Source organism: Schistocerca americana, chromosome 7 (genome assembly GCF_021461395.2).
Source record: "Schistocerca americana isolate TAMUIC-IGC-003095 chromosome 7, iqSchAmer2.1, whole genome shotgun sequence".
Classification (NCBI taxonomy): domain Eukaryota; kingdom Metazoa; phylum Arthropoda; class Insecta; order Orthoptera; family Acrididae; genus Schistocerca; species Schistocerca americana.
Window position 1 is genome coordinate 81,286,103 of NC_060125.1, and position 13,136 is coordinate 81,299,238.

Here is a 13,136-nt window from a genome sequence, read left to right on the forward strand (position 1 = left end):
TATGTGGTTCCGATCTCAGAGCTTCTTGATAATTTTTAAATGAACGCTCCGCCATTTCAATGTATTGTTTATTTAATTACGACCAAGGTTTCGGCCTTTTATGCCATTTTCAAGTGAAAGAGTTTAAGCTGAAGAATTCTGGAGATTAGATGGGTAGATCACGTAGCTAATGAGAAGGTACTGAATCGAATTGGGAAGAAGATGACTAGAAGAAGGTATCGGTTGGTAGGACATGTTCTGAGGCTTCAAGAGATCACCAATTTAGTATTGGAGGGCAGCGTGGAGGGTAAAAATGGTAGAGCAAGACCAAGAGATGAATACACTAAGCAGATTCAGAAGGATGTAGGTTGCAGTAGTTATTTGGAAATGAAGAAGCTTGCACAGGATAGAGTAGCAAGGAGAGCTGCATCGAACCAGTCTCTGGACTGAAGACCACAACAACAATAGAGTTTATGTCATTAACGTACATTGCTGGACATAAATTCAATCACTTGATAATCGCATAAAAGGCCGAAGCCTGTGTCGTAATTACATTAACAACAATACAGTCAAATGACGGTGTGTTTACTTAAAGATTATTGTACGACTGTTGCTCAGCAACATCAAAAACTGTTTACTGCTCCATAAGTTTAGCGTTTAGTGTGACACATTTTTCCAACTTGGCGGAGGTCTCAGCTGTAGAGGTCTGTGTTTTGACTGTTCAGGAAACGCTCAATCTCGAAAATTAGCTCCTCTTCATTCTATCACTCGACAGATTCTTAATACGGGAAGAAGTCACTTGGTTCCGAATAAGGGCTGTACGATGGTCTCTTAAAATTTGATATCCCGAAGAAATATCGTGTTGTGTCCTTTGCAGAATAAAAAAAAAAGGGTCAAATGGCTCTGAGCACTATGAGACTTAACATCTGAGGTCATCAGTCTCCTAGAACTTAGAACTACTTAAACCTAACTTACCTAAGGACAGCACACTCATCCATGCCCGAGGCAGGATTCGAACCTGCCACCGTAGCGGTTGCGCGGGTCCAGACTGAAGCGCCTAGAACAGCTCGGCCACACCGGCCGGATCTTCAGAATCAACTGGGACGATGTTGTGGAGCGAAATGATTCCCTTGGACGGCTAACGGCGATGCTTCGTCTCGACAGCGTCCCGTAACCTTGTCAGTAGATTTCATATTTCAGTAGTACGATCTTGAGACGATCTGCACCTGACGAGCAGGATCTGTCTGCGCCACGTCACACCAGCCCCAAAAACACTAAGAAGCACAATGCGCGATGAAGTTTGTGTCCTCACCTTTTTCTGACGTGGTAAATCCACATGTTTCCTCTGTTTGCTGTGATCCTTTGTCTCGCTGTTAAAGAGATTCACGGTGATTTATCGGTCAAAGGTGTGACGTGGACTGGCCTGATACAACTTCAACGGTTCCGCTGCTGCATAGAATCGACGGGCTAATGAACGGATGAGAGTAACTACATGAACAAGCGGAGAGCACCCTATGTCATGTTGAAGGTGTAGCTTAAGATATTGAAAACAGATTCGTAGTTGATTTTTCCTTTTTTCCACTATTGCCTTGATCCTGATACGGTGTTCTTAGAGCAGTAGGCGCTCCACTAGTTTTGCGATTCCCAGGTCTTCATAGCGGAATAGTCTGCCACTTCGTTGGTCGTCATTCAGAGTAGTTTGGCCACACTGAAAGCCTCTGAACCTGCTGGCCACTGTGTCATATGACGGCGCACTGTTGCTGTGAACTTCCACCAACTCAGCATTTGTTATTGAAGCGCTGCTCCCCTTGAAATGCAATAAACGAATTCGAGCACAATATCCTACTGTATCAGTGGAATGCACAGTTTTGTTTTGGGTACTCTAGCGGGGCTTTGCTGTGCTGTGCTGCCGCGCGCGTATTTCCATGAGTGGCAGGACTGCAAACATGAACCTGCAAACAAATAAAAAGTTAATTACCTAACTTTATTTATTCGAGACGACAATTTTATGACTAACCCATCGTCGTTTCACAGTATCATTGCGTCCGCTCCCATTCCATTAGCGGATGCCGCACGGGTAACAAAGATTGCTTCTACTCTTTTGTCTGGCCCCGATTTTCTGTAATTTTAATGACGTACTCATTACTCGAGATGTATATTGGAGGAAGGGGAACGTTTCTTGCTTCGTTTCTGATCGTGGACAATCTGAATTTGTAAGATTCTCCACGATGCCCAACCTCTTTCTTGTAACGCCATCCACTGCAGTTTGTTGACTATCCTTGGTGACTTTCCTTTTTTTACTGTTTTTATACACTGGTTTAAGAATCATGAAAGAAGGTTGTATACATGGAAGAACCCTGGAGATACTAAAAGGTATCAGATAGATTATATAATGGTAAGACAGAGATTTAGGAACCAGGTTTTAAATTGTAAGACATTTCCAGGGGCAGATGTGGACTCTGACCACAATCTATTGGTTATGGCCTGTAGATTTAAGCTCAAGGAACTGCAAAAAGGTGGGAATTTAAGGAGATGGGACCTGGATAAACTGAAAGAACCAGAGGTTGTACAGAGTTTCAGGGAGAGCATAAGGGAACAATTGACAGGAATGGGGGAAAGAAATACAGTAGAAGAAGAATGGGTAGCTCTGAGGGATGAAGTAGTGAAGGCAGCAGAGGATCAAGTAGGTAAAAAGACGAGGGCTAATAGAAATCCTCGGGTAACAGAAGAAATATTGAATTTAATTGATGAAAGGAGAAAACATAAAAATGCAGTAAATGAAGCAGGCAAAAAGGAATACAGACGTCTCAAAAATGAGATCGACAGGAAGTGCAAAATGGCTAAGCAGGGATGGCTAGCGGACAAATGTAAGGGTGTAGAGGCTTATCTCACTAGAGGTAAGATAGATGCTGCCTACAGGAAAATTAAAGAGACCTTTGGAGATAAGAGAACTACTTGCATGAATATCAAGAGCTCCGATGGAAACCCAGTTCTAAGCAAAGAAGGGAAAGCAGAAAGGTGGAAGGAGTATATAGAGGGTTTATACAAGGGCGATGTACTTGAGGACAATATTATGGAAATGGAAGAGGATGTAGATGAAGATGAAATGGGAGATAAGATACTGCGTGAAGAGTTTGACAGAGTACTGAAAGACCTGAGTCGAAACAAGGCCCCGGGAGTAGACAACATTCCATTAGAACTACTGATGGCCTTGGGAGAGCCAGTCATGACAAAACTCTACCATCTGGTGAGCAAGATGTATGAGACAGGCGAAATACCCACAGACTTCAAGAAGAATATAATAATTCCAATCCCAAAGAAAGCATCTGTTGACAGATGTGAAAATTACCGAACTATCAGTTTAATAAGTCACAGCTGCAAAATACTAACGCGAATTCTTTACAGACGAATGGAAAAACTGGTAGAAGCGAACCTCGTGGAAGATCAGTTTGGATTCCGTAGAAATGTTGGAACACGTGAGGCAATACTAACCTTATGACTTATCTTAGAAGAAAGATTAAGAAAAGGCAAACCTACGTTTCTAGCATTTGTAGACTTAGAGAAAGCTTTTGACAATGTTGACTGGAATACTCTCTTTCAAATTCTAAAGGTGGCAGGGGTAAAATACAGGGAGCGAAAGGCTATTTACAATTTGTACAGAAACCAGATGGCAGTTATAAGAGTCGAGGGACATGAAAGGGAAGCAGTGGTTGGGAAGGGAGTAAGACAGGGTTGTAGCCTCTCCCCGATGTTGTTCAATCTGTATATTGAGCAAGCAGTAAAGGAAACAAAAGAAAAATTCGGAGTAGGTATTAAAATCCATGGAGAAGAAATAAAAACTTTAAGGTTCGCCGATGACATTGTAATTCTGTCAGAGACAGCAAAGGACTTGGAAGAGCAGTCGAATGGAATGGACAGTGTCTTGAAAGGAGGGTATAAGATGAACATCAACAAAAGCAAAACGAGGATAATGGAATGTAGTCGAATTAAGTCGGGTGATGCTGAGGGAATTAGATTAGGAAATGAGACACTTAAAGTAGTAAAGGAGTTTTGCTATTTGGGGAGCAAAATAACTGATGATGGTCGAAGTAGAGAGGATATAAAATGTAGACTGGCAATGGCAAGGAAAGCGTTTCTGAAGAAGAGAAATTTGTTAACATCGAGTATAGATTTAAGTGTCAGGAAGTCATTTCTGAAAGTATTTGTATGGAGTGTAGCCATGTATGGAAGTGAAACATGGACGATAAATAGTTTGGACAAGAAGAGATTAGAAGCTTTCGAAATGTGGTGCTACAGAAGAATGCTGAAGATTAGATGGGTAGATCACATAACTAATGAGGAAGTATTGAATAGGATTGGGGAGAAGTTTGTGGCACAAATTGACCAGAAGAAGGGATCGGTTGGTAGGACATGTTCTGAGGCATCAAGGGATCACCAATTTAGTATTGGAGGGCAGCGTGGAGGATAAAAATTGTAGAGGGAGACCAAGAGATGAATACACTAAGCAGATTCAGAAGGATGTAGGTTGCAGTAGGTACTGGGAGATGAAGAAGCTTGCACAGGATAGAGTAGCATGGAGAGCTGCATCAAACCAGTCTCAGGACTGAAGACCACAACTACAACAACAATTATACACGGGCCTCCGTAGCTGACTGACTGCCATGAGGAGGAGCCAGGTTCGATTTCCAATACTGCCGCAGAATATTTCCTCGGTGGAAGGACCTCGTGATGCCTCTTGAGGAACTACTTGGGCAAGTAGCAGCACCTCCAGGTCACGAAAAGAACGTTGTACTGACCCCACACCCCTACGTACTGTATCGAATGACGCCATATGCGGAGGATCACACGGCGGTCGGTCGGTACCGGTGGGCCCGCCAGGACTTGAAGACGAAGTTTTATACACAGCAGTATGGACAGTCTGAATGATGAGGAAAGTCCGCAGCTCGTGGTCGTGCGGTAGCGTTCTCGCTTCCCACGCCCGGGTTCCCGGGTTCGATTCCCGGCGGGGTCAGGGATTTTCTCTGCCTCGTGATGACTGGGTGTTGTGTGATGTCCTTAGGTTAGTTAGGTTTAAGTAGTTCTAAGTTCTAGGGGACTGATAACCATAGCTGTTAAGTCCCATAGTGCTCAGAACCATTTGAACCAACCCATAGTGCTCAGAGACATTTTAATGATGAGGAATGGCCGATATGCACCAATCGTGTGGATGGCATCACTGAATTCAGTGGGAAAGTGAGAGAGCGACACTATGTTCCCGCAGTGACGGGAATCATAGCTGTGTATTTCTGCATATGAGGGTTATTGCATTACTCTGTTTTGGTCATACATTTTGATGAATTGCACATAATAGGTTACTTCATTGCTGTAGAGGTATTTTAGAAGAAAGTAAGGTAACTGCTGTAACAAAATGGAATAAATCATAGTTATATGACTATTCTTTAACAAGCTACCGGAGGCCGTGGAACTCTTCTGTCTACAATAAACAGAAAATATCCCTGAACAGGCTCCGATACTTTTTTCCCTGGAGATCCAGTGCAGCCTATGTATTTCTGACTTAGGTCACACATACGCTACCATTACCAATTCTGCTTCTCAGCAAGTCTTCTGTTCAAGAAAGAAAGGAAAAGGGGGTAGTATAACACTCAACAATAACATCAAACTAAGTTCTATGCAGAACTACACGTTCTTGAATGCGTTACACAGTACATCGTGAAACAACTTCTAATTTACTTTCCTACTTCATTTTAGACAGATCACCGCTCTCGCAATTCTCTTGAAATGCAAGACTGTGTAATGATTTGAATTACTATCGAGATGTAAAAGTTAAGTTTTTCTGTATTTTAAAAGCAAATGCAGACCGAACAATGAACGTGAGCACATGAGAGATTTCGTAACAGTATAGTACCCACCAAAATTGTATCCAAAACACTACCACATTTCCCAGCATTATAATACTGACGTAACTAAGTTCACACTTTGATACTTGTTAATAACAGCCACTCACACACGCTTTATGCCAAAGAAACTGGAACGAAACACATAAAGCACCCCGGAACGAATGGTAACAAGTATAGAAACCATGCTGTGACATAAAAATAAAAAAGCTATTATAAAACTCTTAACACAATACAGTACCTAGGACCAAGCAGCGGACATATAACAACGTTTTGTAATGCCTGTAACGATAACAATTTTGTATGTTTAGAATAAAGAAAAACCGATTATTGCTAACGATATTGTCGCTGAAGCTACACTGACGAAAAAAAAATTCGCAACACCAAAAACTAATTAATGCAGAGTAATGAAATTTCGGGAACGCGTTTGTCTGGGTAACATACATACATCAGAAAAAGTTTTTCATCACCCCGGTTCCCTGAACTTCTGACGATAGACGTTGACAGTGAATATTGTATTACAGACAGAGTCCCTTTGACTGTTCAGAGATGTCACTAAACCTGTCCAAAGATTCGTGCAAGAGCAGCGACTATTAGACAGAGGGTGCCTTACAGCCGATCAGTTCCGGTCACTCCACCAGTAAGGAGGTACACGGCTCGTGTTGTCTGTTGTTCAACCATGTCTAGACGGTCAATAGCGCGGTTCGATCGCGTCCGCATTGTTACTTGTGCCAGGAAGGGCTCTCCACAAGGGAAGTGTCCACGCGTCTCGGAGTGAACCAAAGCGATGTTGTTCGGACATGGAGGAGATACAGAGAGACAGGAACTGTCAATGATATGCCTCGCTCAGGCCGCCCAAGGGCTACTACTGCAGTGGATGACCGCTACCTACAGATTATGGCACGGAGAAATCCTGACAGCAACGCCACCATATTGAATAATGCTTTTCGTGCAGCTACAGGACGTCGCGTTACGCCTCAAACTGTGCGCAATAGGCTGCATTATGCGCAACTTCGCTCCCGACGTCCATGGCGAAGTCCATCTTTGCAACAACGACACCATGCAGCCCGGTACATATCGGCTCAACATCATGCCGAATGGACCGCTCAGGATTGGTATCACGTTCTTTTCACCGGTGAATGTCGCATACGCCTTCAAACAGACAATCGTCGGAGACCCGTGTGCAGGCAACCCGATCAGGTTGAACGCCTTAAACGCACTGTCCAGCGAGTGCAGCAAGGTGGAGGTTCCCTGATGTTTTGGGGTGGCATTATGTGGGGCCGACGTACGCCGCTGGTGGTCATGGAAGGCGCCGTAACGGCTGTACGATACGTGAATGTCTTCCTCTGAGTGATAGTGCAACCATATCGGCAGCATATTGGCGAGGCATTTATCTTGATGGACGAAAATTCGCGCCCCCATCGTGCACAACTTATGAATGACTTCCTTCAGGATAACGACATCCCTCGACTAGAGTGCCCAGCATGTTCTCCAGACATGAACCCTATCTAACATGCCTGGGATAGACTGAAAAGGTCGGTTTATGGATGGCGTCACCCAACAACCACGCTGAGGGATCTACGCCGAATCGCCGTTGAGGAGTGGGGCAATCTGGTCCAACAGTGCCTTGATGAACTTATAGATAGTATGTCACGACGAATATAGGCATGCAGCAATCCAAGAGGACGTGCTACTGGGTACTAGAGGTACCGGTGTGTACAGCAGTCTGGACCACTACCTCTGAAGGTCTCGGTGTATGGTGGTACAGCATGCAATGTATGGTTTTGATGAGCAATAAAAAGGGAAGAAATGATGTATTGTGTTGATGTCTATTCCAATTTTCTGTACATTTTCCGGAACTCTCTGAAAAGAGGTGATGCAAGACTTTTATTGATGTGTTTATTTAAGACATTAACATTCCAACATCACTGCACAAAGTAAGCGTGAGACAAGTCGTTGCAAATGTGAAACACTGGCACATTAATAACCGGTGTAACTGTAAGAATATTGAATGCAAGCCTGCAAAAGTCAGTGCATTGTGGTTTTCAAGTGCTGGATGACTGTTTGTGGGATGGAATTCCATAACTATTGCACTTGGGCTGTCAGTACAGGAACGGTTAATGTTGTCTGTGAATGACGATGGAGTTTCGTTCGATGATGTTCCGTATGTGCTATTGGAGACAGATCCGATGAGCGAGCAGGCCAAGGCAACATGTCGGCACTCTGTACAGCATGTTTGGGTTACAACAGTAGTATGTTACATCACCAGATTTGTGCACAGATTTTTAATTGGGGTGCGTGTGATAACCACGTGAGTGCTCCTGCCATCACACGAAATTGCACCCCAGGTGTAAGTTCGGTGTTTCTAGCAGACGGATTCGCTGCAGGCCTTCAACTGGCCTTCTCCAAATCAACACACCGCAGAAGCAGCTTTCATCAAGAAACATAACAGACCTCAACCCTGCCCTCTAATGGGCTCTCCCTTGACACCACTGAAGTCACGACTGGAAGTGACTTGGCGTCAGTGGAATGCACGATACAGGTCGTCTGGCTTGGAGCTGCCCTTGAAGGAACCGATTTGCAACACTTCGTTATGTCGCTTTGGAGCCAACTGCTGCTCACATTGCTGCTATGGATGCAGTACGACGTGCTGGAGCCAAATACCGAACAGGATGGTCTTACATGCCCGTGACCACTTCTGCCAGCACTCATGTACAGTGGCTACATTCCTACCAAGTGTTCTTGCAGTATCACACAAGCAACATCCAGCTTCTCTATTACTAGACCTCGTTCAAACTCAGTGAGGTGTTGATTCTGGCGTCTTTGACGTCTTAAACGCAATCTTGGCTGATACCAACCCACCACGTCAATATCAATGCTAACTGTTACGCCGTCGCCAAGGTAGGCCCTGCGGGCCGGTAACACATCTAACACCGCACAGGACCGAGTTTGTCTATGCCCAAGGCGTAAGCAATGGTGAACATCGGCTGTTTTGGAAACAGACATTCCGCGTACTACCTCCTGCAGAGGGAGTTCGCGATGGCCTGCAAGAAGTATTACTACACCAGCCTCTAATTGGCTGGCCAATACTCCGAATACCGACCTCAGGGACGTCTCCATGGAAGACTACGTCTTCGCCATCGAAACAGAACTTGGAATTAAGTGTATGTGTGTTACCTCGGAATCTTGCGGGAAACTTAGAAGTTATCTTTTGTTGCCTGTAGTAGAAAATTCTTACTGGCTTTGTGCTTGTGACTTTTCGTTGTTATTCAGTCATTTCCATGTAGACTCACCTAAATAAAAGTTGTGTTGTAAAAACTTTCAAACTGCGAGGTACAACAGTAACTAACGCTCACAATCTTTACAGCGTATATTTTAAGCTGCTAGCGCCACACTTATATGACAGGAGCAAAATTTGAATAGACGTCATCTTTCAGGTGTAAAAACACGCCACGCCTACCAACTTTTTATTGGACAAAAGTAGTTCTTGGTCTTGCGATTTTTTCCGTCAGTGCACATAGAAGGAAGAACGGAAAAACGTAGGGAAAGAGTGAAAAATTACAGGAGGGAAAGGAAAAACGAAACAAGACATGTGGTCCTTAGCAGGCAAAGCCAACTATAAAATATAATTACCTAATAATAAGCAAAGCGGTGATCAATCCGAACATTAAACGCCACAGTGATTCACTAGGCATGGTCCTGTTGTAAGCTAGCAAGCCGTTACCTTCCTCCTATCTTTCCAATGACTTACACAGCCACTTACACGGTGACCTGAAGTGTAACCTGGATTCCGAATCACGACGGCACTCGGCATTTTTCACATAAACAGAAACTATTACAGGCAACAGGTACACATTTGAGGGCATATGACGCTGTTACACATATAAATATCATAAAATTGGGAAAGAAATCACTGTTGCCGTGGTACGGACAACGTCACTACCGTTCCTGTACGATGTGTAACGTGACTAAATGTTATACATGAAAGTTAACGTCAAATGAATGCATTAAGTTTAGGATAGAGATTAGTTTTGAACTGCTTCGACAAATTAAATAAGTATAAAATACATCAATACTCCTGTAGGAGAAAATCATTAGTACATGAAAATATGCAGCGCGTAGAATGTTTAGGAAGCGCAATGGACTGCCAACAAGATGACACGGAACGTTGTTTATGGAGATGTATTGCAGTAGATTTCTCGGTCTCCATACACACCAACCCATGTATGATCTTTTTCTTGCTAGATATGTCACAAACAGAAACTAAATTAATTAGTCCCTCTGCTGGTAAATTTTGCAATTCACTAGTTGGTCTTTTGTTTCCTTTGAAACGAGTGAGTTGTGAGCAACATGTATTCTGTGAGTTTCTCCGATTGTCTCAAAATTTTGTGTTTTTTTTCTGATGTCGCGTGGTTAGCTGGGCCGCAAGTGGCTCGTCTCTTAGTACCTCCAACAGTTAACTTTGTGATAACGCATACGTGTGGATAGTGAGCTCTGCATTAAAATTTCTTTATAAATAGCTGTTTAACCGAGTATAACACCGTGGGGCGCAGCTAGAACCGCAATAAGTCAACAAAGTGATTGAAAGAAGAGCTATACAAATCGTCACTGTTGAGATAGCGTGACGGTGTTACAGATATACACAGGGGAGACATACTGTCGTCGGGGACACACAGCGACCGTCTTGCTGATGTAACTTTTTGTAGGTGTTGTATATTTCAATCTCAGATCACACAAATTATGTTATCAATTTCGGCTCCCCAGCAACTCATAAGACGATCTGTTGGTCAAGAACGCAACCATTCTCAAATACCTTAAAAATGTATATATTAATTTCAAAGCCATTACCGGTTTAGGGCTATGATAGCCATTAAAGATAGCTACCATTTCCAGTTACAGTCATGTATTCGTCAGCAGCATGTTCAGACATAAACTTTACATTCTATTCCTTGTTTATGAAGCAAACAAAAACATCCAACGTAATACACAAGCCTGAAACTACAACTGACTTGAGGATTATTATGAAGTGATTGTGCGCTATAGTGGTTTGTTTAGAGTACGTGTGCCGGTCACACTGCAATAGATTGTGAATCATCCTGAACTTTGCCCCTGGAAGCCATTCCTGTTGCCGCAGTCGTGATTCTAACCTCAGGGGGAGAAGCCGTGCGCTAAAACTGTCTGTGAAGTTTGTGAACTTCATTTCGCATGTCATCGTATTTCCGCCGTTTATTTTCTGAGACGGAATGTGGTGATCAGACCAGCATTTGGCTAAACGTGCGTAGGAAACCGCCTAAAAGCCACATTGTTTGGCCTGCACGCCAGCCACGATCGTGAACCCGCTGCGCTTACTCGAGCCGGATCTGGTTAGAGAGCCTGTATACACAGAGAGTGGCTATAGGTGAAGTTGCCCGTGATTGGTTGATTAGCTTTGGCGCCATTTTTCTGCCAAACATCTCACGCGCTTCCTATGTTCGCCGTGCTTTTGAGTTGAATTGAAGTTCAGAGCACTTTTGGAAACGATTAAAAGGTATTTGAATTATTGAGAGACTTGTTATGCGTTGTGCATGCATGTTCGATTTAGTTGTATATCGTTTTTAGTACGTAATTAGCGTTTGTGATCTTAAAAACGAGTTGAAATAATGCAGCGTTTTGTGATGAAGTCGCTAGGCCTACATGTTTGAAGTAAACACGTTAGTAATTGTACAGTATTGTTTTAGACATCTGTAATTCGTTCGTAAACGATGCCAGGTTGTGCTGCATTTGGTTGTTCCAATAGAGGCGAAGGTGTATTTCGCATGTTAGCATTTCAACGCAATGAAGAAAGTCGTAAGCAGTTGTTCACTTGTGACATGCAAAAAGTTTGAAGACGTGACAAGAAGTACTAATACGTCTCACACTTTTTGCATGTCACAAGTAAACAACTGCTTACGACTTTCATTCATCTGATGTAATACAGGTACGTCAAATCTTTAGCGTTATGCACTTCCGATACAAAAAAATGCTATACACTATTTTCTTTTTATTTACGTTACTTTCATTGCAATATATCTAGTAAACAAACTTTAAAGGAGATAAACTCAAGTAACGAATAATTTTTACAGCCACTGTTATCAAATTTTCCTGTGCTGTACGTAGTAGGCTACTATGAGTATATCACAGCTGTAAAGAAAGGCATTTAACGAATGATTTCGCCATATAGTCTTGCGCTTTTGATTAGGTGAGTGTGTATTCCACTACCCCACTACTGGCCATTCAAAAGTCCCGCCCGCAGTTCGGCAGAAAAATGGCCGGCGTATCGTCCGGTTGGCCACTCTCTCCCTATACAGGCTCTCTAGGACTGGTTGGCGTCCCTGTCTCGCTAGCCGGCGTGCTGCCACTTAAGCCGACGGTACACGGACCGTGCATCCGAACACTGAGCACTACGCGTGTCGAATTTCTGACATCATAGGAGGGGAATAGCACTCTGCGAGCCTTCAGAACGTGCAGAGCAATACCTAGCATGTCATGCATTCTGAACGTGCTGTTGGACGTTGACAATGAAAAGGCAGAACGCCACTTTCGTCACATGCGTGCCATCTCCCGTCAGCACAGAGTTCTGACGCGCCATATTGGCTTCCAGTTGAAGCCCGTACGTATATATTCCGTTTCTGGGCACCTGCAAACTGGATAGCTCTGGAAAATCCGCCGTTAACTGTATGCTTCTTTGTAATAAAATGACGAGAAACATCATATTCGTGGTAAAAGAATGGATCCTCAACGGCATGTTGAGGACCCATTAAAAAGGCATTGTTATTGGTACCATTTATTAAAATTGAATTTCAATTAGTAATATAGGTACAAGTGAATCTTGCAGAACATTGTAACAACCTAGATATGTTACTTAACCACTCGTGGTAGCGGTAGCGCAGCGAGCAGCGTCCATGCCGGCGCGGTAGCTCAGCGTGTTCGGTCAGAGGGTTAGCTGCCCTCTGTAATAAAAAAAACTGAGTAAACCGATCAACGACGAATTTAAACGAATGTCTTACGACGGCCGCCCCGAGCAGATGCAACGAACAAAAAACAAAAGAGAACAAATTAGGATTTAACCAAAAAAAAAAAAAGTGTCTTAGTTTCCTACTGAAATTTTGAAGTGATGGTGGTTCGCATCTCACTGCACCCGACAATTTTACTTCTAACTTTCGCTTTTTTATTAGATTCTGATACTTTATTAGTTTAATATAAGTGTATACTATAATATTCGATGTTATGTAAATATGAGTGCGC

At 43.2% G+C, this 13,136-nt stretch overlaps 1 protein-coding gene across 1 annotated transcript in view; it reads right to left on the reverse strand.

Annotated features, from left to right (window-relative positions):
• LOC124622729 (semaphorin-2A-like) overlaps positions 1–13,136 on the reverse strand; it is a 906,824-nt gene that overhangs the window by 850,788 nt on the left and 42,900 nt on the right. The gene's annotated exons all lie outside the window — the stretch shown is intronic.